This window comes from Chrysemys picta, chromosome 8 (genome assembly GCF_011386835.1).
Source record: "Chrysemys picta bellii isolate R12L10 chromosome 8, ASM1138683v2, whole genome shotgun sequence".
NCBI lineage: Eukaryota > Metazoa > Chordata > Testudines > Emydidae > Chrysemys > Chrysemys picta.
Window position 1 is genome coordinate 53,160,779 of NC_088798.1, and position 20,948 is coordinate 53,181,726.

Consider the following 20,948-nt stretch of genomic DNA (forward strand, 5'->3'; position numbering starts at 1 on the left):
AAAAAACCCACACACACACACTTATTTATATAGTTTGTTAATTTTTATTGCATTTTAGACATTATTACATTTTATTTAATCAGGGTGAACTTGTATATCAGTTTCTATATTCACATGAGCTGTATTCCCCTAGTTGATAAAGCTTAAATATTAACTATTACATAGGGTTACCATATTTTAATTTTAAAAAAGGAGGACACTCCACGGGGCCCCGGCCTCGCCCCAACCCCACCCAACCCCGCCCCCAGCTCTGCCCCAACTCCGCCCCTTCCCCAAAGTCCCCGCCCCAACTCTGCCCCCTCCCCTGAACGCTCCGCCCCCTGCTCCTCCCCCTCCCCTGCTTCCCGCGAATCAAATGTTCGCAGGAAGCCTGAAACAGGGAGGCAGCATGTAAGCTGGGGCTGGAGCTGGGGCTGGGGCGGGGTGCGGCACAGCCCAGTCCGGCCCCCCTGGCCGAGCGGCTCCCTCTGGCGGCCGGCCAGCCCAGGCCAAGAGGCTCTGGCCCTGGCGCCTCCCGCCTGGCTCGGCTTGGGCCCTGGGGCGCCTGCCCCCGGCCGAGCACCCCCGGCCGAGCACCGCTGGGCCCTCCCTCCCTATTTTCCCGGACATGTCCGGCTTTTTGGGATTTCCTCCCGGATGGGGACTTGAAGCCCAAAAAGCCGGACATGTCCGGGAAAATCCGGACGTATGGTAACCCTACTATTACACAATTTCCATTTGTGACGGGTTGGATCACAGAAACCCCCTTGGGAGCTGCCACCTGATGTGCAAAGACTACCTCTGCTCCTGTTTTCCCTGCCAGCTCAGGACTCCAGCACCCTGTCTTGCTGGGCCAGACACTCCCGTCTGCTCCAACACAGACCCAGGATCTGAATAACTTGCCCTAAAGCTGCAAGTTTATCCAAAAACAGCTCTCAGAAGTGTGCTTGTCTTTAGCACGCAGATGCCCAACTCTCAATGGGGTCTAAACCCAAATCAATCCATTTTACCCTGCATAAGCAACTCATAAATTGTTCACCCTCTATAACACTGATAGAGAGATATGCACAGTTGTTTGCTCCCCCAGGTATAAATACATACTCTGAGTAAATTATTAAGTAAAAAGTGATTTTATTAAATACAGAAAATAGGATTTAAGTGGTCCCAAGTAGTAATAGACAGAACAAAGTAAGTCACCAAGCAAAATAAAATAAAATGCGCAAATCTATGTCTAATCAAACTGAATACAGATAATCTCACCCTCAGAGATGCTTCAGTACGCTTTTTCTCAGACTGGACACTTTCCAGGCCTGGGCACAATTCTTTCCCCTGGTACAGCTCTTGTTGCAGCTCAGGTGATAGCTAGGGGATTCTTCATGATGGCTCCTCCCCCCCTTTGTTCTGTTTCACCCCTTTATATATCTTTTGCATAAGGCGGGAACCCTTTGTCCCTCTGGATTTCCACCCCCCCTCACTGGAAAAGCACCAGGTTAAAGATGGATTCCAATTCAGGTGACATGATCACATGTCACTGCAAAACTTCATTGCCCACTTGCCAGCACACACATATACAGGAAGACTCACAGCCATCTGCAGATAATGGTCCTTGTTAATGGGAGTCATCAAGATTCCAAACCATCATTAATGGCCCACGCTTTACATAATTACAATAGGCCCTCAGAGTTATATTTTATAGTTCTAGTTTTAGATACAAGAGTGGTACATTTATACAAATCGGATGATCACACTCAGTAGATTATAAGCTTTGTAATGATACCTTACAAGAGACCTTTTGCATGAAGCATATCCCAGTTACGTTATATTCACTTATTACCATATTTTTCTAAAACCATATAGACTGCACAACGTCACACCATTATAAATTGGAAAATCAAAATAGTTTCTCATTGCATGTAATTTATCTTTTTGAAGTAAAAGTTTATCTCCCTGCCAAGTGTTTTGAATCATTCAACTGGTGACCAGTTGGCGTGATGACAGGACATACAAATCTCTCTCTCTCTGTTCATTTTCCTCTTCGCTCTTTCTAGTACTTTTGTAAAAGCTCTTCTTATCCCCCCTAAAGCCATTTTCTAGTCTTATCTGTTTTGCTTTTAAATCTATTTGTTTTGAAGTTAAGGACATGTTTAAGTGCTCTCCTGTTTAAGTGCTCTCCAGCCATGGGTGATTTGATAAACTTGCAGTAGTAATTCAAGCAATGGACAGAAATACCCTCAGAGGCTCTTGCAGTATTTCTGGCCCCACCAGAAATCTGACATTAAAGCCTCTTCCACAAGATTTCCAGTGTAATTTTGCAGACCCAAGAGGTTTGGAAAGCTTAAACATGGTTCCGATAAACATCCAGACTTTTTGATGATTATCCAAACTGTACTGAACTTCTGAAACTTTGAGGCTTGCTCATCACCACATAGAACACACCCTTGAACTCACCTGCAGTAAGATTGTGGCAATCCTTTCAGAGATCTATGATAGTGCTATGCCTGCATGAAGCCAGACAGAAATTCATCAGTTTGATCAAGTACGTATGGGATTATGACTCAACAGATGCAACAAGAACCAGAGAGTGACTCAGGAGAGATATGTTCAGTTATAAATACCATCAAGATAACACTATCAATGAAGGAAAGAAATTATTATTCACAGTCTCTGAAAATGCAATGACTTGAAGCTAAGGAAGAAAAGGTTTAGAATAGATATTAGGAAAAATTTCTTAGCAGTGGACAAATTTAGCAGTTACATATCCAAAGGAAATACCTGAAGCACCGTGATTGTATATTGGAGAACACGTCAGGTAAAGCAATAGCAGGAATGGGATAGTAAGTAATCAGGAGTCCTGCAACAATGCTTTGATTCCCCCACTTCAGGATACATGCAACTCCCACTGCACTGCAGGGCCCCCTGAATCAGAATGGATAAAGCAGGTGAGCTTTTCTGGCTTTGCAGTCTTCTGTGATTATGTTGCTTTGTTGCTCTTGAAAACTGTAATGAAGAAATTTTATAAGCCAATAAAATCAGTAGTGATAATTACCAAAACATACAAAATGTATTTTCCATCACACATAAGGCAAAGCAAATAGCAAAGGAAAAGTATACCGTTGCCCTTCCTTACTCAAGAAAAATCATCAGGAACCTGGGCAAACAAAAGATCAAGGCCCTGATTCTTTGGTGCAGCTGAGCCATGTCATCTGGCTTCTGGGCTAGAACCCAGCATAAGCTACGGTTGGAAGGAGGTGGCTGCAACTCAAGTTCTGTGAAATTCTCAGCTGTTGCATTTTGCAAGGAGTTGGGCAAACCTAAAGATTCTGGAAATCAACTTTAAAAGGTCTCAGACCTCAACCAGGAAAAATGAATCTCTCTCCAGCTTCCCTCCCATATAGCCCCATTACTCATTATGTCTCACAGAACATTAAAATAGAGAAACAAAACCGTAGAGAAGGGTACAGGTTCTTCAGGAAGGACAGGCGGGGGGAAAAGGGAGGAGGTTGAGATAGCAATAGGAGACAGATCTGTTGAAAGTCTTTGGGTAAGTTGTAAAAAGCAAGGGTAATGTCATGGTAGGGGTCTACTACAGACCACCTAACCAGGAAGAAGAGGTGGACGAGGGTTTTTTTTAAACTAACAAAATCATCCAAAGCATAGGACTTGAAGTCCCTCATCACCACCTACCCACACATCTATTGGGAAAACAACACAGCAGGGTACAGATTATCTAACAACTTCCTGGAATGTATTGGAGACCATTTTTATTTCAAAAGGTGGAGACAGCTACTAGGGGAGAGGCTGTTCTAGATTTGATTTTAACAAAATAGGGAGGAACTGGTTGAGAAGTGGAAGGCACCTTGGGTGAAAGTTATCATGAAATGATGGAGCTCATGATTCTAAGGAATGGTAGGAGGGAAAACAGCACAATAATGATAATGGATTTCAAGAAGGCAGACTTTAGCAAACTCAAAGTTGGTAGATAAGATCCCATAGGAAGGAAGTCTAAGGGGAAAAACAGTTCAAGACAGCTGGCAGTTTTTCAAAGACACATTATTAAGGGTACAAGAGCAAACTATCCCACTGCGTAGGAAAAATAGGAAGTATGACAAGAGATGTCATGGAATAAGAGGGAAGATCCTTTCATGGATTGAGAACTGGTTAAAAGACAGGGAACAAAGGGTAGGAATAAATGGTAAATTTTCAGAATGGAGAGGGATAACTAGTGCTGTTCCCCAAGGGTCAGTCCTAGGACCAATCCTATTCAACTTATTCATAAATGATCTGGAGAAAGGGGTAAACAGTGAGGTGGCAAAGTTTGCAGACGATACTAAACTGCTCAAGATAGTTAAGACCAAAGCAGACTGTGAAGAACTTCAAAAAGATCTCATAAAACTAAGTGATTGGGCAACAAAATGGCAAATGAAATGTAATATGGGTAAATGTAAAGTAATGCACATTGGAAAAAATAACCCCAACTATACATACAATATGATGGGGGCTAATTTAGCTACAACTAAGGAAAGAGATCTTGGAGTCATGGTGGATAGTTCTCTGAAGACATCCACGCAGTATGCAGCGGCAGTCAAAAAAGCAAATGGGATGTTAGGAATCATTAAAAAAGGGAGAGCGAATAAGATGGAGAATAAATTTGTTAGTCTCTAAGGTGCCACAAGTACTCCTGTTCTTATTGCCCTTATATAAATCCATGGTACACCCACATCTTAAATACTGCATACAGATGTGGTCTCCTCATCTCAAAAAAGATATACCGGCATTAGAAAAGGTTCAGAGAAGGGCAACTAAAATGATATAAGGTTTTGAAGGGTCCTATATGAGAAGAGATTAAAGAGGCTAGGACTTTTCAGCTTGGAAAAGAGGAGACTAAGTGGGGATATGATAGAGGTATATAAAATCATGAGTGGTGTGGTGAAAGTGAATAAGGAAAAGTTATTTACTTGTTCCCATAATATAAGAACTAGGGGCCACCAAATGAAATTAATGGGCAGCACGTTTAAAACAAATAAAAGGAAGTTCTTCTTCACACAGCGCACAGTCAACCTGTAGAACTCCTTGCCTGAAGAGGTTGTGAAGGCTAGGACTATAACGGGGTTTAAAAGAGAACTAGATAAATTCATGGAAGTTAAGTCCAGTAATGGCTATTAGCCAGGATGGGTAAAGAATGGTGTCCTTAGCTTCTGTTTGTCAGAGGGTGGAGATGGATGGCAGGAGAGAAATCACTTGATCATTACCTGTTAGGTTCACTCCCCCTGGGGCACCTGGCATTGGCCACTGTCGGTAGGCAGGATACTGGGCTGGATGGACCTTTGGTCTGACCCAGTATGGCCATTCTTATGTTCTTATGTTCTTAACCAGGAGATCTTCAATGATCTGAAATTCAAAAAAGAGTTCTACAAAAAGGGGAAACTAGGTAAAATGACAAAGGATGAATATAAACAAATAACATAAGTATGTAGTGACAAAATTAGAAAGGCCAAGGCACAAAATGAGATTAAACTAGCTAGAAACATAAAGGGTAACCAGAAAACATTCTACAGATACATTAAAAGCAAGAGGAAGAGCAAGGACAGGATAGGCCTGTTACTCAATGAGGGGAGAAAAACAATAACAGAAAATGTGGAAATGGCAGAAGTGCTAAATGACTTTTTTGTTTCAGTTTTCACCAAAAAGGTTAGTAGCAATTGGACATCTAACATAGTGAATGCAGGGCCGACTCTAGGTTTTTTGCCGCCCCAAGCAAAAAAAAATTTTGGCCGCCTTCCCCCCCTTTTTTTGGCTTGTACACGTTTGCATATTGGGGCAATAATCGCAGAATATAATCACACATCAGCATGTTTAGTTGACTCTGTTGCTACAAATTTCAGAGCAGAAAGTCCAAAGAAAATCTTTAGCTCCTCTTTGAGCTGAAATAAAACAGCGCAATTAGTCAAACGGATCTTGGGAGATGCATGCAGGCTGATACGAACATCTAGGTAAATCAAAACTGTTAAAACTCAGTGATCATTCACTTGTTAAAGAACATGTGTCGCTTACTCTGAAGGGAAAAAAAAGGAAAAAGGCTCATAAAAAATTAAATTGCGCCAGGAAAAAAAAAATCAAACTCCCCCAAGGAACAGGAAGTGAGATACTTTATTACTATAGGTTGATCTGTCAATGCCACTCATGGAAAGTCTGAGCAATCAAGCTGCAGCAAGTATAGTATGGTTACAGATATCTAACCAATGTTGAAATTAGTCAAGTTGAAAAGTTCAGCAGCGAGTGGCTGCAGGGATGGCTGCCGCCACACCTTGTTCTGCTGTCAGCATGTGAGAGGAGTCCAGGCTTGGAAACAAGGCTGAAATTGACCATGTGCCAAGAAGGAGAGTTGAGCAAGGAAAACCCACAGTAACGTTCAACCTTAAATCGCAAAGGAAAAAAAGTAAAAAGGGAGGGGGAAGAAGAGGAAGGCGAAGGGGTGGGTGGCTGTGCTGCTGAGCTGGGAGTGTGTGTGTGTGTGGGGGGGTGGACATTAGCCAGGTCCAGCCTCTGCTAGAGCCATGGAGAGCCCAGTCCTATCCTGTGTCCTTTATCCAGGTGATGGGAATATCAGTGAGGCAAAGACCTGTCCAAAAAGGCTCTGCGGAGAAGCGGAGCAGCAGCGAGGGCCACTGGGAAAAGCTCTGAGGGAAGCAGAGAGAATCAACGGCAGCCAGCAGCAGCCCAGCTCCATGGAAGGGAGCGCATCAGCTGGGGAAGAGGAGAGAGGGGGTGAGGAAAGTGCCACGTTCCCTTTGCAAGCTCCCTGCGATTTCAGCTCCTCCTTGTGCTTCAGTTGGCCCGGGGCAGGGGCCCGGAGCAGCCTCCTCCTGCAGCTGAGTGGTGAAGAGCCAGTGGGAGATTAACAAGGCACGTCCGAGTCCGAGGCAGGAGGAGGCGACATCGCCTGACCGCCGCCTGGCACTTACTGTCCACAGGCTGGAGCGCAGCCCTGGAGCCCACAGCAGCTGGTCTTGGAGGAGCCGGACCCGGTAATTGAAGTGTCCAGCTGGCAGATCCGAGCCCACAAGTCGGTGCTGGTGGCCAAGAGCGACTATTTCCCGCGTGCTCGTCCCCGGACATCCTGCGGGTGAAGGGTGTGAGGCTCGTGGCACTGCGCCTGCTCATCGGCACGGCCGGCATGGGTGACGTCCGCCACGACAACCTGGCCGAGGTGGTGAGCGGCGCCCGCGTGCTGCAGATGCCCTGCGCCCTACACTGCGCGGCTGAGGCCATGGGGGCCCGGCTGCTACCAGCTGCTGTGCCGCCCCTGGGAATGTGCCGCCCCAAGCAGGTGCTTGTTTTGCTGGTGCCTAGAGCCGGTCCTGAGTGAATGCTAGTGAAAATGAGGTAGGATCAGAGTATAATCCCAACCCTCTGCCCCAGCCCTGAGCCCCCTCCCGCACTCCGAACCCTTCATCCCTGCCCCCACCGCAGAGCCTGCACTCCCAGCCAGAGCCCTCATCCCCCTGCCCGCACCCCAACTCTCTGCCCCAGCCCTTAGCCCCCTCCCACACTCCGAACCCCTCGGCCCCACCCCATTGATTTTGTTATGTGCACCAATATGAAGGTGATGTGTGCACATAACAAAATTCACTCTGCACATGAACGTAAAAAATTAGAGGGAAAACTGTTACCTCAATTTCTCTAGAAACCAACCCAGGGTTACACTCATATTGGTTTTATTAAATGCCGCTATTGGATCAAACAGAAAAGGGATGGAGCTTATTCATGTATGCACACATTCAATGCATTCATACTTTCATGCACCCACACACTCATGCAGGTGGAGAGTTACCGGAGACAGCATAGGAAGCCGAGAAGCCAAAGCATAGTAGATCTGGTGTGTCCGCCTGCGGTCACGGATCCAGGCCTGCGAGCAGGTCAAGAAGCACCCCTTGATTGCCTTCTCAGGGCAGATTACATCAGATACACCTGGCTCCTGGCTCTTTTCTTCTTGCAGTTCCTCTCCGCCCAGTCCCACATACATTCCCTTGTTCACACTCCCTTATCGCCCACACACACTCCCTTGTTCACACTCTCCCTGATCGCGTGATGGAATATTGCAAAGCTTGGAGGTTATAGAAGTGGTAACTGAAAAGGTTACAAAGCTTGTAAAAGTTACAATATTTAAAAGGCTACGCTAACAATGACTAAAAGTTACAACGTTTGCAAAAGGTTACAGAACTTAATGATCATACTAGCAATGACTGAAAAGTTATAAATCTTACAATCGCATTCTACTGGATTGAGCGGAGGCTTTACACAATATTTCCCCCCCTTGGTCACCCAAACTGTGGTGACCATCCAAAAGGGGATGGCGTACCTCCGCTCATCCATGCCAGTGCTTCGATTGCTGGGAGGATGACCAGATAGTAAGTGTGAAAAATCAGGACAGGGGGTGGGGAGGTAACAGGACCCCATATAAAAAAAGCCCCAAATATCAGGACTTTCCCTATAAAATCGGGACATCTGGGTCACCCTAATTGCCAGAGCAATTCATAGCATGTCCACAGTAACAAAAATACATATCAAAATATTGACCAGAGAATGTAACAATGAGTGTCAAACGGCCATCCTCATGCACTACATTTAGATGAAAATCAAAGCATTCGGTGAGGAGGTAAACATTCGGTAAAGAGGTAGTTATAAGCGTGATGTATCAAGAATCACAGGCTTTGGACGGAGGTGGCCACCACAGGGATAGGTGTGTGATTGACAATTTGGCAGGAGGCGGAGGGGTAGGGAGAGGGAGAGGTCCGGTTAGAGTTAAAAAGGGCTGTGAATATGGTTTGTTGCTGTTCCCTGCCTAATGCAGTATCTTTCCTTTTCTCAAACACCATACACAATAATGCTAGCAAAGAGACAAGCGCTACAAGACAAACATGAGACATGAGGCACAAAACATAAAACACAAAACACCGAACATAAGACAACGTAGAAGTTTGTCGCGACGATGCACCATGGTATGTTTCAATTGTTCTTCAGCTGGTACCAGCTCTTTATGGTGCTCTGAAAAACAGAAGCTACAAAAAAGACTTAAACAAAAAAGACTTAAACCGTAGGCTATCATAGAGAGGAACATAGAGTCGGGGTGGTACCCCCTACATGCTTGAGTTGTCCCCAATGGATCCACTTCCCATTTCCGATAGGGTAACCCCCAGATATTCGACCTGTGGTTGTATGAATTGTGCCTTTTCCAGGGACGCCTTCATACCATGCTGTTGAATCAACTCCCCTACTCATTCAGTCCTCCCTCAGCTATCCGCATCGTCCATTCCCATTATCAGGATATCGTCCACATATGAGACCACCCACCCCTTATCCCCTGGAGGGAGATGCTCTAACATTTGGGTCACCACCTTATGCGCAATACTGGGGGTGCTATGAAATCCTTGAGGTACATGGGTAAAGCAATACTGTACCCCGTCCACGTGGAATGCGAATTGGTCCTGCGATCCTTCCTCAAGCGGGATAGCAAAGAAACAGTTAGACAAATCCAATACAGAAGATCTTTTAGCTTCCCTTGGTATCTCTTGCAACACCCGGGTCATGTCCGCAACTATTGGTGCCCACTGGGGGGTCATCGCATTGACTCTCCAATAGTCGACAGTCGGTCTCCATGAAACACCATCAGCTTTCCTCACAGGCCACATGGGAGAGTTAATGGGGGAAGTCATTCTTTTCACTACTCCCTGCTCTTCCAACTCTTTGACTATCTCCGCTACAGCCCAGTGTGCCGCAGTGGGGATAGGATATTGTTTCTGTGGAGGGACAGCTGGTCCTTCTATTTTCACTGGTTTCCCAGTCCATTTACCGCAGTCCAACTTGTGAGCTGCCCATGCCTGGGGAAAATGCTTCCTCCATTCCTCCTTGCTATCCCTGGTCATTGCCACCACTCCCAACATACTATGCATCAGCAATCCGGTATCTCCCTCCATTACTTCAGGGGTCCAGTCTTTCTTTGAGGTCCTCCATAAACCTTTGTTAGCACAATCAACTATTCCTCCCTCCCGCAAGAAATCTATGCCCAAAATTGGTTCTGTAGTTGTGGGGCTATAAATCCAGGGCCATCTTCAGGTAAGATTCCACACCTGGGTGACCAGTCATCCCAACACTTGCCCCTGCACCGAGGTGCCATCAAATCCCTGGATCTCAATGGTTCCCTGGATTGGCACTCCCGGCATGGGGCAGGGAAGTAGTGAGACAGCCGCACCAGTGTCCACCAGTGCCACAAAATCTAGTTCAGATGTCTCAGGGCACTCATGTGCCCCCCCCCCCATTCGAAGGCGCATCTGCAACCTTCCTCCCAAATCCACCCGGAGAGGTCCAACCCAGGTACATCCCTGGGTGCTTTCCTCTCCCAGGGGACTCGGGGAGTCGGGGCACTCCTAATATGAAGTTGCTTTCTTGGCCCCAATATCGCCTCCCAGCTCCGGGAGCTTCAACCCCAGCTGAATACGGCGGAGTGCTAGGGACTCCGTGCATTTCCAGTCCCATTGGCCCATGGATTCCCCATAGTCCTTTAACGCCATCCACAACAGTGTGTGGAGCTGACTGGTGTCCGATCGGGGGCACCTGTGTCAAGGCGCTGGGGCTGCAGCCACAGCGATGGGAGGAGGAGCCCCAGCTCCGGGCTGACCAACCACTCTGGTGGCCTGGCGTGCCGTTTCCTTAAGGTGTGATATGTCTAGGGGCTCTCCCTGCCTCCACACTCCCATAGCCATCTGAACATCTTTGGGCGACATTGCTGCAATAAGTCTCGGACAGGGTCCTGGGGAATCACTCCCCCCTGGGCACGGGCCAGATACCACCCAGTTAACAATCCTGCTAATGCCATTCTCTCCACAAAGACGTCAGGGCTTCCCCTGGAGCGGGGGAGCCTGCTGTATACTGGCGGCTCACCTCCTGCAGTGCCTCTCCTTGAGCCAAATTGCGAACCAGCGTGAACGGGGACTGCCACTGTCTGGCCGCCTGCATCTGCAGTGCGATTCCCATATCCGACCCCGGTACAGTGGATGCTGTCCTCAACAGCTTCCTAACCTCCTCTGGGTTTAACCCCTGATCCTCTGTCACCATCAGAAATCACCTCTGGGTTTAACCCCTGATCCTCTATCACCATCAACAGAAACTGATATGCCCATTCCAAGAATGTGCTCGCCTTGGCTGGCCCTAATCCTGAGCCAAGGAAGTTATCTCTGCAGGGGCCAAGGCTATTTCCTGCATAGTTACCACGGGTCGGAGCTCCCTCCCTGGGCTGGGGGGCCATGCTGGAAAGTTAACCATTGCACAGCTGCCACTGGGGCTGGCCAAGCTCCCAGCCATACCATGTGTCCCCATCCCAGTCTTTTGGAGCGGCGCCTTTGTCCCTCATCCTGGGGGTCCTGCTGCTCTCCCGCCCACCAATCCCTGCACACACTCCACCTGGACCTCCAACTCCTTAGATTGTTCCCTCTCTTCTTCAGCCTGTTCAGCTGTCTCCGTCGCCTTGACTGTAGAGATTGCTAGCTGATGACAACTTGCCCCTGCCACTTGCGTTTTCCACATATCGCTTTCTGCCCTTACGTGCTCCAACTCCCGCTTCACTTGCATAGTTTCAGAATTATAATCAGCTTTATCAGTTTGCCAAGCACAACAAGTTTGTCACAACAACCATGCTGCCGCCCGATCCTTAGTCTTTGAATCCGGATGATAAAACTCACAATATTTCTGGTACGTATATTCTACATCCACCATGGTGTCTCCTGATGAAACCGCCCCTGCAACTCATGGGTCAACACCCTTGGAGTGTGCACAGAAGAGGAGAAGGGGAAATTTTGCCACCTTCCCCTCCATTGTGGATTCGGAGGCAGGGGGTTATTTTGGGCTTAAACTGCAGCAAGGGAGGTTTAGGTTGGACATTAGGAAAAAATTCCTAAATGTCAGGGTATTTAAGCACTGGAATAAAATTGCCTAGGGAGATTGTGGAATTTCTGTCATTTGAGAAAGAGCAGGTTAGACAAACACCTGTCAGGGATGGTCTAGATAATACTTAGCCCTGCCTCGAGTGTATGGAACTGGACTAGAAGATCTCTCAAGCTCCCTTTCAGTTAAACAATTGTATAATTAATTGGACAAGGAAAGTGAGATATTACCCTCAATGTGACGGAGTCTGTCCGTCTGTCACACAATAACTTTGGCACACCACATCTGATCAATTCAAAAATGTTAGGGAAACTTTAAAGCAACAATAGACAGAACCCTATTGATTATGGTGAAAATTGAAAAAAGAAGAGGGTATATCTGGGGACACATGAAGCTGCCTCAGCCCCCTCTGTAACTTTCTATAGATCAAAGAACCAGCTGATGGCAGCCATTTACACCTTCCAGCACAGCACCACCTCCCATCTCACCTCTGCCCATCCTCCCAATTCAATTTTAAAATGCCGACACCCTGAGTGGCTTCTCCAGAAGCAAAAAGAAAATAAATAAGAATGGGAGGAGTAGGAAGAAGGAATGGGAGTGGACACAGGACCTGTCATATAGGGGGAGAATGGGGAACTCTGGCATGGGGGAAGTGGGCACACAGAACCCGTGGCATGGGAGGGAAGGGAGTTAGTGGGAAGTTCACACAGAATCCCAGGTGGGGAGAGAATGGAAGACCCTTGTATGGGGGGAAGGAGGCATGGAGGGGGCATACAGAACCTCTGGTGGAAGGAGAATGGGGGACCCTGGTATAGGGACATGGGGGGCACAAGTACCCCCACCATGGAGAAATAAGGGGGAAAACGAGGGAGCACCCAAACTCCTTGGTATGGGAGAGAATGGTGGACAATAGTATGAAGGACACACAGAGCCCTTCCATGGTTGGGAAAGGGGTACACAGAGCCCCTGGCATGGGGGAGGGGGTTGAGGGAGTCCTTGAAATAGATGGCACACAGAGCTTGGGGAGAGGGAAGGAATGGAGGAATGCAAGAAGACCCTGGTGTGTCCAATGTGCTTGCCCTACAGAAGCAACAGTGTATGTCCTCTAATATATATATTGAGGTCTGTAGTATCCCTTAGGATGAAGATGAGAAAAGACTCAGGGCAGGTCTATACTACAAATTTATGTCGACCTAAGTGCCTTCAGCATACAGCCACTGCAGTAACTAAATCTGATTTGCATGTCCACACTACGCTCTTTGTGTCAGCAGTGCATGTCTTCCCTAGGAACGCTTGTACTGATTATACTTTCAGTGTGGGGCATTGTGGGATGGCTTCTGAAAGCCAGTAACAGTTGAGATAACACAGTATCTACGTTGACACTGCATTGACCTAACTACATCAACCTTGACTCTATGCCACTCGGGGAGTTATTCAGTCAGTGTAGCGGGGCAGTTACATCAGCGGGAGCAAAATTTTAGTGTAGACACTTAAATAGTTAGGTTGACGCAAGGCAGTTTACATCGACTTAACTCCGAAATCTGTAGACCAGACTTCAGGTGCATTAAATAGAGAGGGGATTCTTTACTTAGGATGGTGGGTTTACAGTGAGCCTGGAGCTCCCTAGCAGATGCAAGAACACAGCTTGTACTGCACAGAGTTAACCTGCAAGGTCTGTGTAATCTCTGGTCTCATTTAAGAAATTTTGAAAGGGATTGCTGACTACACTACAAGATCTTCAGTTATTTGGAGGGCACTTGTGTTATGCTACAATGAGGCTCTGCCTGTTAAACTTAATTTACATCAAGGATCAGTGATGTGTTGACAAAATTTTCAACCAGGGGCTTCCCCCAAAATTTTCTGCCTCAGTCAGTGGTATACATGTTGTTTGTTTGGTAAAACACTTCTCTCTCCCATCTCAAATCTAACAATCCTTCTATCATTCCATCAACTGACACAGTATCTCTTGACCATCATGCTTCCTCCTCGCCAGTTTGTCCACAAAGCAAGTCTAGGCGGCTCCCACAGCAGCAGAAGTGACCAATGTGTTGCTTGAGCTCTCTGTGAGGTACTTTGTCAGGTGGGGGGGGGAAGGGGAAGGTTCCCTCAGGTGTCAGGCAGAGTCTGCTTCCACAGGAAATCTTCTCTTACTCTTGTAGGAACTGGTCTTCCTTGATTGATATTGTGTGTGTGATGATGGGGAGGGCAAGGTTTATTTCTGGGCTGGTGGTGAGAGAAATGAGGGTTGTTTAGTACTTTAGATTCTGGGTTTAGACTGAGCAAACAGTGATAAGAGGACAGGCTTCAACAGCTGTAGGACTTCCCCTCATTGCATGAGCAGCTTGGTGACATTTGCTTGCCTCCTTGGTATGGGGGAGAATGTTAGAGCAGCTGGCAAAAATAGGGGCTGTAGGAACTATGTGCTACTAGCCAATGCACACCTAGGGTATGTCTGCACTATGAAATTAGGTTGAATTTATAGAAGTCGGTTTTTTAGAAATCATTTTTATACAGTCGATTGTGTGTGTCCCCACATAAAATGCTCTAAGTGCATTAAGTCGGCGGACTGTGTCCACAGTACCGAGGCTAGCATCGATTTCTGGAGCATTCCACTGTGGGTAGCTGTGGGTAGCTATCCCACAGTTCCTGCAGTCTCTGCCGCCCATTGGAATTCTGGGTTGAGATCCCAATGCTGAATGGGGCAAAACCAGTGTCGCAGGTGATTCTGGGTACATGTCATCAGGCCCCCCTTCCCTTCCTCCCTCCCTCCATGAAAGCAATGGCAGACAATCGTTTTGCGCCTTTTTTCCTGGGTTACCTGTGCAGACGCCATACCACAGCAAGCATGGAGCCCACTCAGCTCACTGTCACCGTATGTCTCCTGGGTGCTGGCAGACATGGGACTGCATTGCTACACAGCAGCAGCTCATTGCCTTTTGGCAGCAGACTGTGCATTACGACTGGTAGCCATCGTCGTCGTACTCCTGGGTGCTCTTTTACCCGACCTTGGTGAGGTTGGTCAGGGGCACCTGGGCAGACATGGGAGTGACTCAGCCAGATCATTCCCATCTTCTGCCGAGCACCCAGGAGATGACGATGGCTAGCAGTCGTACTGCACTGACTTCTGGCGAGCAGCCAGGAGATGACAATGGCTAGCAATCAATGCACCGTATGCTGCCAGCCTAAGATGTAAAAGATAGATGGAGTAGATCAAAACAAGAAATAGACCCAATTTGTTTTGTATTCATTTCCTTCCTCCCTCCCTCCCTCCATGAAATCAACGGCCTGCTAAACCCAGGGTTTTGAGTTCAGTCCTTAAAGGGGCCATTCTGTGTGACAGTTGTTTGTATTTCTCCTTGATGCGAAGCCACCCCCTTTGTTGATCTTAATTCCCTGTAAGCCATGTCGTCAGTCACCTCTCCCTCCATCTTCAAGAACTCTGGTCTGTTTCAAAAACTGCAGGCAGGTACTTTCTTCCCAGACCAGAAAATAGCCGTTGGGGATGTTGAAATGCCTATATTCTTGGGGACCCAGCCTACCCCTTAATGCCATGGCTCATGAAGCCATACACAGGCAGCCTGGACAGTCAGGAGCTGTTCAACTATAGGCTGAGCAAGTGCAGAATGGTGGTAGAATGTGCATTTGGACGTTTAAAAGCACGCTGGCACAGTTTACTGACTCGGATAGACATCAGCGAAACCAATATTCCCATTGTTATTACTGCTTGCTGTGTGCTCCACAATATCTGTAAGAGTAAGGGGGAAGACGTTTATGGCGGGGTGGGAGGTGAGGCAAATTGCCTGTCCGCTGATTATGGGCGCGGTTAGAAGTGTACAGGAGGGCACGGTGCGCACCAGAGAAGCTTTGAAAACCAGTTTCATGACTGGCCAGGCTACAGTGTGAAAGTTCTGTTTGTTTCTCCTTGATGAAAATCCCCCCTCCCCGCTTGGTTCACTCTACTAGCCACCCTCCCCTCTCCCCTTTGATCACCACTTGCAGAGGCAATAAAGTCATTGTTATTTCACATTCATGCATTCTTTATTAATTCATCACACAAATAGGGGGATAACTGCCAAGGTAGCCCTGGAGGGGTGGGGGAGAAGAGGAGGGAAGGACAAGGTCACACTGCACTTTAAAATTTTAAAAAACTTATTGAAGGCCAGCCTTCTGTTGCTTGGGCAATCCTCTGGGGTGGAGTGGCTGGGAGGCTGGAGCCCCCACCCCGCCCCCACGTTCTTGGGCGTCTGAGTGAGGAGGCTATGGAACTTGGGGAGGAGGGCTGTTGGTTACACAGGGGCTGTAGCGGCGGTCTGTGCTCCTGCTGCCTTTCCTGCAGCTCAACCATATGCTGGAGCATATGAGTTTGATGCTCCAGCAGCCTGAGCATTGACTCCTGCCTTCTGTCAGCAAGCTGATGCCACCTATCATCTTCAGCATGCCACTTACTCTCTTCAGCCCGCCACCTCTCCTCGCGTTCATATTGTGCTTTCCTGCACTCTGACATTGTCTGCCTCCACACATTCTGCTGTGCTCTGTGAGTGTGGGAGGACAGCAGGAGCTCAGAGAACATTTCATCCCAAGTGCGGTTTTTTCGCCTTCTAATCTTTGCTAGCCTCTACGAAGGAGAAACATTTGCAACTGGTGGAGGAAAAGGGAGAGTGGTAGTTAAGACATTTTAGAGAACAACGGGTACACTCTTTCACGTTAAACCTTGCTGTTCACATTACATAGCACATGTGCTTTTGTTACACGGTCGCATTTTGCCTCTTATATTGAGGGCCTGCCGGTTTGGTATGAGAGATCACTCACGCAGTGCCAGGCAACAGAATTCGGCTTGCAGGCAGCCATGGTAAGCCACAGTCTTTTGGCTTCTTTAACCTTCATAACTTGTGGGAATGGTTTCAAACAGCAGTGCCCTCATTTACCATACCAAGCGGCCATGGGGTTGGCCATTTAAAACGTGTTGGCAATTTAAAAGGAGGGGCTGCAGTTTGTGGGTTACTGTGCAGCACAAACCCAAATAACCCCCCTACACACACCCAATTCTCTGGGATGATTGCTTCACCCCTCCCCGCACCGTGTTGCTAACAGCGGGGAACATTTCTGTTCAGCCGAGCAGGAATAGGCACCTCTGAATGTCCCCTTAATAAAATCACCCTATTTCAACCAGGTGACCATGAATGATATCACTCCCCTGAGGATAACACAGAGAGATAAGGAACGGATGTTGTTTGAATGCCAGCAAGCACCGGGACCATGTGCTGCCATGCTTTGTTATGCAATTGTAAGCGGGGGAATGGTCCCGCTATTGTGGGGAACTTTCCTGGCTTCTGCACTACCCCGGTGAAGTGGACTAGCGAAAGGATCTGAGTCCCCGCTCCCACTTCCTTTACCCAGAGGCCTCCCTGCCCTTGAGGGCTCCCCTTCCACTCTCCTGTCTGGCTGAGTCCTCGTAACCCCAACAAGGCTGGGCCCAGGATTCCTGGGGGGCTCGACCCCCAACCCTGCTGTGGTCACCTAGGACAGGGGCTAGGGTGTCCCCACTCCGGGGTACTCTCTCTGCACTGGGCACCTCCCTGACCCACTGATTATTCCATACAATTTAAAACAAATACAAGTTGTTTAATTAACAATTAATTTTAAAAAAGAATAAAGGAAAAATGGGAAAGGTTAAAGGAAAACACATCACCCTGCTCTGTGGCAGGGAACATTACAAACAGTGTCTCTGGAACGTCAGGGCAGTTCAGTCTGTTCCTTGTAGGTCCCAGGCCTGCTTCTCAGGCCCTGTCTGTGCTGCAGGGACGCTGTGGGTTGGACACTTGCTCTGGTGGTGGCCACACACTCTCAGGCTCTAGGTGGCAGGACCCTTCTTCCCAGTGTCGCCCCCGCCCGGTCGGGGTTATGATCCCCCTGCAAGTCTGGCCTGCAAGGCCTCTTGGCTGAGGCGTCTCCCTGTGCTGGGCCCACTGCCCAGGGTCCCCCTCACTCTCCCCAGCTGCTCACCACACTCGGACTGCACACAGCTCCGGACTGCCCCAGCCCCAGCTCCGGACTGCTCCAGCTCCACTCTGCCTCAGCACGGCTGCTGCTGCTGCTCTGCCTCCAGCTCCCTGGGCTGCTTCTCTGGCCTCTCTGGCTCTGGTTGCTGCAGCTCTGCCCCCAGCACAGCTCTGCTCTGCAGGCTGCTTCTGTGACTCTGCTCCCAGCTCTGACCTGCTTCCTGGCTGCTTGTCTGGCCCCTCTGGCTCTGGTTGCTACAGCTCTGCTATCTCTGGGCTGTGCTCTGGCTTTGGGGCTGCAGCTCTGCTCCAGCAGCTCAGCTCGGGCCCCTGCTCTCTCCTTAGCTCGGCCCCACTCTGTCTGTCTCAGGCCATTCCAGTTCACACGGAGGACGGGACCCCCCCGGCCTCCTGACTCTCTGATTAGCCTGCCCGCCCTGTCAATCAGGCTGATCTGGAGCATTGGCCTCTCCCCATTGTTCCTGGGGACAGTCAGTCTCAGGCTCCTGATTTGCCATCGACCCCTCCCCTTTTAGTGCTGGGAGCTAGCCAACCAAAACACCCCCACTGAATGTTAGTAAGGGGGCAACAGTCTCCTTACATTCCCCCTTGCTAAAATACTGCCACATCCACAATATTCACATCGGTACATCCAGGCCCCATGATAACAACATATACCCATATCATTATATATCAACAACCCATTAGCAATTATCTAAAGAACATTTAACATATTTAACATTCCACATCTACTTCTTAATACCATACATAACAATATTCATTAAAACACTACATAGAACCAATAACATAATTATCTTTAAGTCTAACAGGAAGTACGCCCTTATTAGCCCTCTGGGACCTTCTTAAGACAGGCGGTTCGTTACCCATATTTTCTATTTTCCTATCCTCGGGTAATACTGGGTCAGTTTGAAGGATCTGGCCATTCTTGTTAGAGTTTGGGTTTGCCCCACTCTGTCCCCCTCTGTATTCGGTTTGTGGGACTAGAACCATTTCCCAATTGGTTTCAGCCTCCTCAGGGCGTACTGATCTACGCCTCCTATGGTCCCTGTCTGGACTAAGAGTACAATGTTTGAACTGGTCCCTATGTACTACTATCCCAGGACCTCCTCGTTCAGGCTGGTTAGCATACACTGGCAGTTCGGGATTGTTGTGGGTGACCACAGTGGGGGGATTTGGCTTCCATTTGTCCTGTATTTTATTACATCTCCGGCGTCTACGGCTACGAAGTGGTACACAGTCACCAGATCTGATGAGAGCCCCACTGGACTTGCTATCATAAGTCCTTTTCCTACTTTGGGCTGTGTCTTTAGTTGTTCTGAGAGCAACTTTCCAGGCTGTCTTCAGCCTGTCATGGTGACCTTTGACCTGGTCATCATAATTGGTCATCTCATTCTTAGAAAAGACTTCTTGATGCTTCTCTGGCAACGCCCTTATGTTAGCCACATGTGCAGGAATCAGCCCTTGACGTGCCGCTTGAACTGGAACTTGCAGTCTCCCATCACATCTTTCTTGAAGAAAGGTAACTCGTCCTCCCTTCTCCTTCGTCACCTGCAGCTCATTTCCTGGTACACAGCTGTGTTCGTCAAGGATCTTCCCTCTCCAAGGAGGAATAATGGTCTTCCGTTCTCTGCCCACTTTACCATTTCCCATATGCCTTGTGGGGCCCAGGGAAAGACTCTGCCTCTCCTCTCGAGCCAGTACTTTACTCAGCACAGCATTCTTCATAGAGTGCTCGTGACAGTTCATCTTCCTGGTTCCTTCTCCTGGCAGCAGTAGCTCCTTCAGCTCACTAATGATGTTCATCCCTAGAATCCCTGGGACTCCTTCTCCTATATGGCTCCCTTTTGAGGCTTTGTCTTTCAGGATGAAGATGCATTTTCCTGGCAGTGTCTGGCCCATATACTCTATGTCTGCTTCAAGGCACCCCACCACTGGGATTGCCAGTCCATTAACAGCTGTTAGACGTACAAACCGTGTGCTGTGCATGGTCAGGTCCTTGTCCTTCAGATATTTTTGAAAATGCGACTCAGTAATGGTGGTGACTTCTGAGCCAGTATCTAACAAACATCTGGTCTTCACCCCTGCTATACATACTTCAGCAGTTAGACAATCTCCAAATGCGCGCTTACAGAAATCGCTAGATATGCTGGCACTGCCCATGTTCCTCTCAACACTGTATGCAGAGGGATTTTCCACAAAGGACAGGCCTAGGAATCCTTCTGCCACTGCTTGGCCTTCTACTGTAGAGGGACCACTTGCTCCTGGTGCCCCACTGGTTTCGAGTGCCTGGGACTCTGTTCTCCTTCTCAGTGGACATTCTCGGCTAGTATGTCCTGGCCTTTCACAAGTGTAACAAATGTATCTTCCCAGCTCATCCTTCAGTGGGGCTCTTCGGGATCCCGGTGCCCTTGGATACTTTGGCATACTAATGGGATTCCTTTCTTTCATCAACTCGGTCATCACTTTCAGCATCTCCCCCTGTTGGACCGCCAGTTTTTGGACAGCTTCACTTAAGCTTTCCAATGTTAGCTCTGTTTGGGGCAGGACCTTTTCCCCAGCAGCTGCATTCACTAGGCCCCCACTTCGTGTATGGGGATTAGGCTTGGCCGCCTCTGCCACAGGAACTTCCTCTTCTTCTGACCACATAATGGCAGCCTGCATGAGTTCATGGAACTTCTTACTGGGCTCTTCTTTAAACCTCCTTTTCATTTCACGTCGGAGGGAGTCATCACGGAGCCCCAGCACCAACTGCTCTTTCAGAACCGTATCTGGGTCTGGAACTCGCTGAGGGTCTCGCCGTTCCACTTTGCTCATTCTCTCCTGGAGGTCATATGCGTATGCCTGGACAGTTTCACCAGGCTCCTGCTTTCTCTCAAAAAACTCCTTTAGTCGGGTTCCAATAGGTACCTTGTCTCCATACACTTTTAGGAGGAGTTCAAATACCTTTTCCACATCTTTCTTGTCTGCCACTGCCATGAACTTTACTGTGGCCTTGGCCTGGCCCTTGAGGTG

The 20,948-nt window shown here is 48.2% G+C and overlaps 1 long non-coding RNA gene across 1 annotated transcript in view; it reads right to left on the reverse strand.

The window, feature by feature from the left end:
- Positions 1 to 1,090: 1,090 nt before the first annotated feature.
- Positions 1,091 to 20,948, reverse strand: part of LOC135973232 (uncharacterized) — a 160,649-nt gene continuing 140,791 nt past the window's right edge. The window contains exons 3-4 of the long non-coding RNA XR_010590020.1: positions 5,229 to 5,367; positions 1,091 to 2,976 (exon numbers count right to left, since the gene is read on the reverse strand). This is a non-coding gene — a long non-coding RNA (uncharacterized LOC135973232). The remainder of the gene's footprint in view (positions 2,977 to 5,228; positions 5,368 to 20,948) is intronic.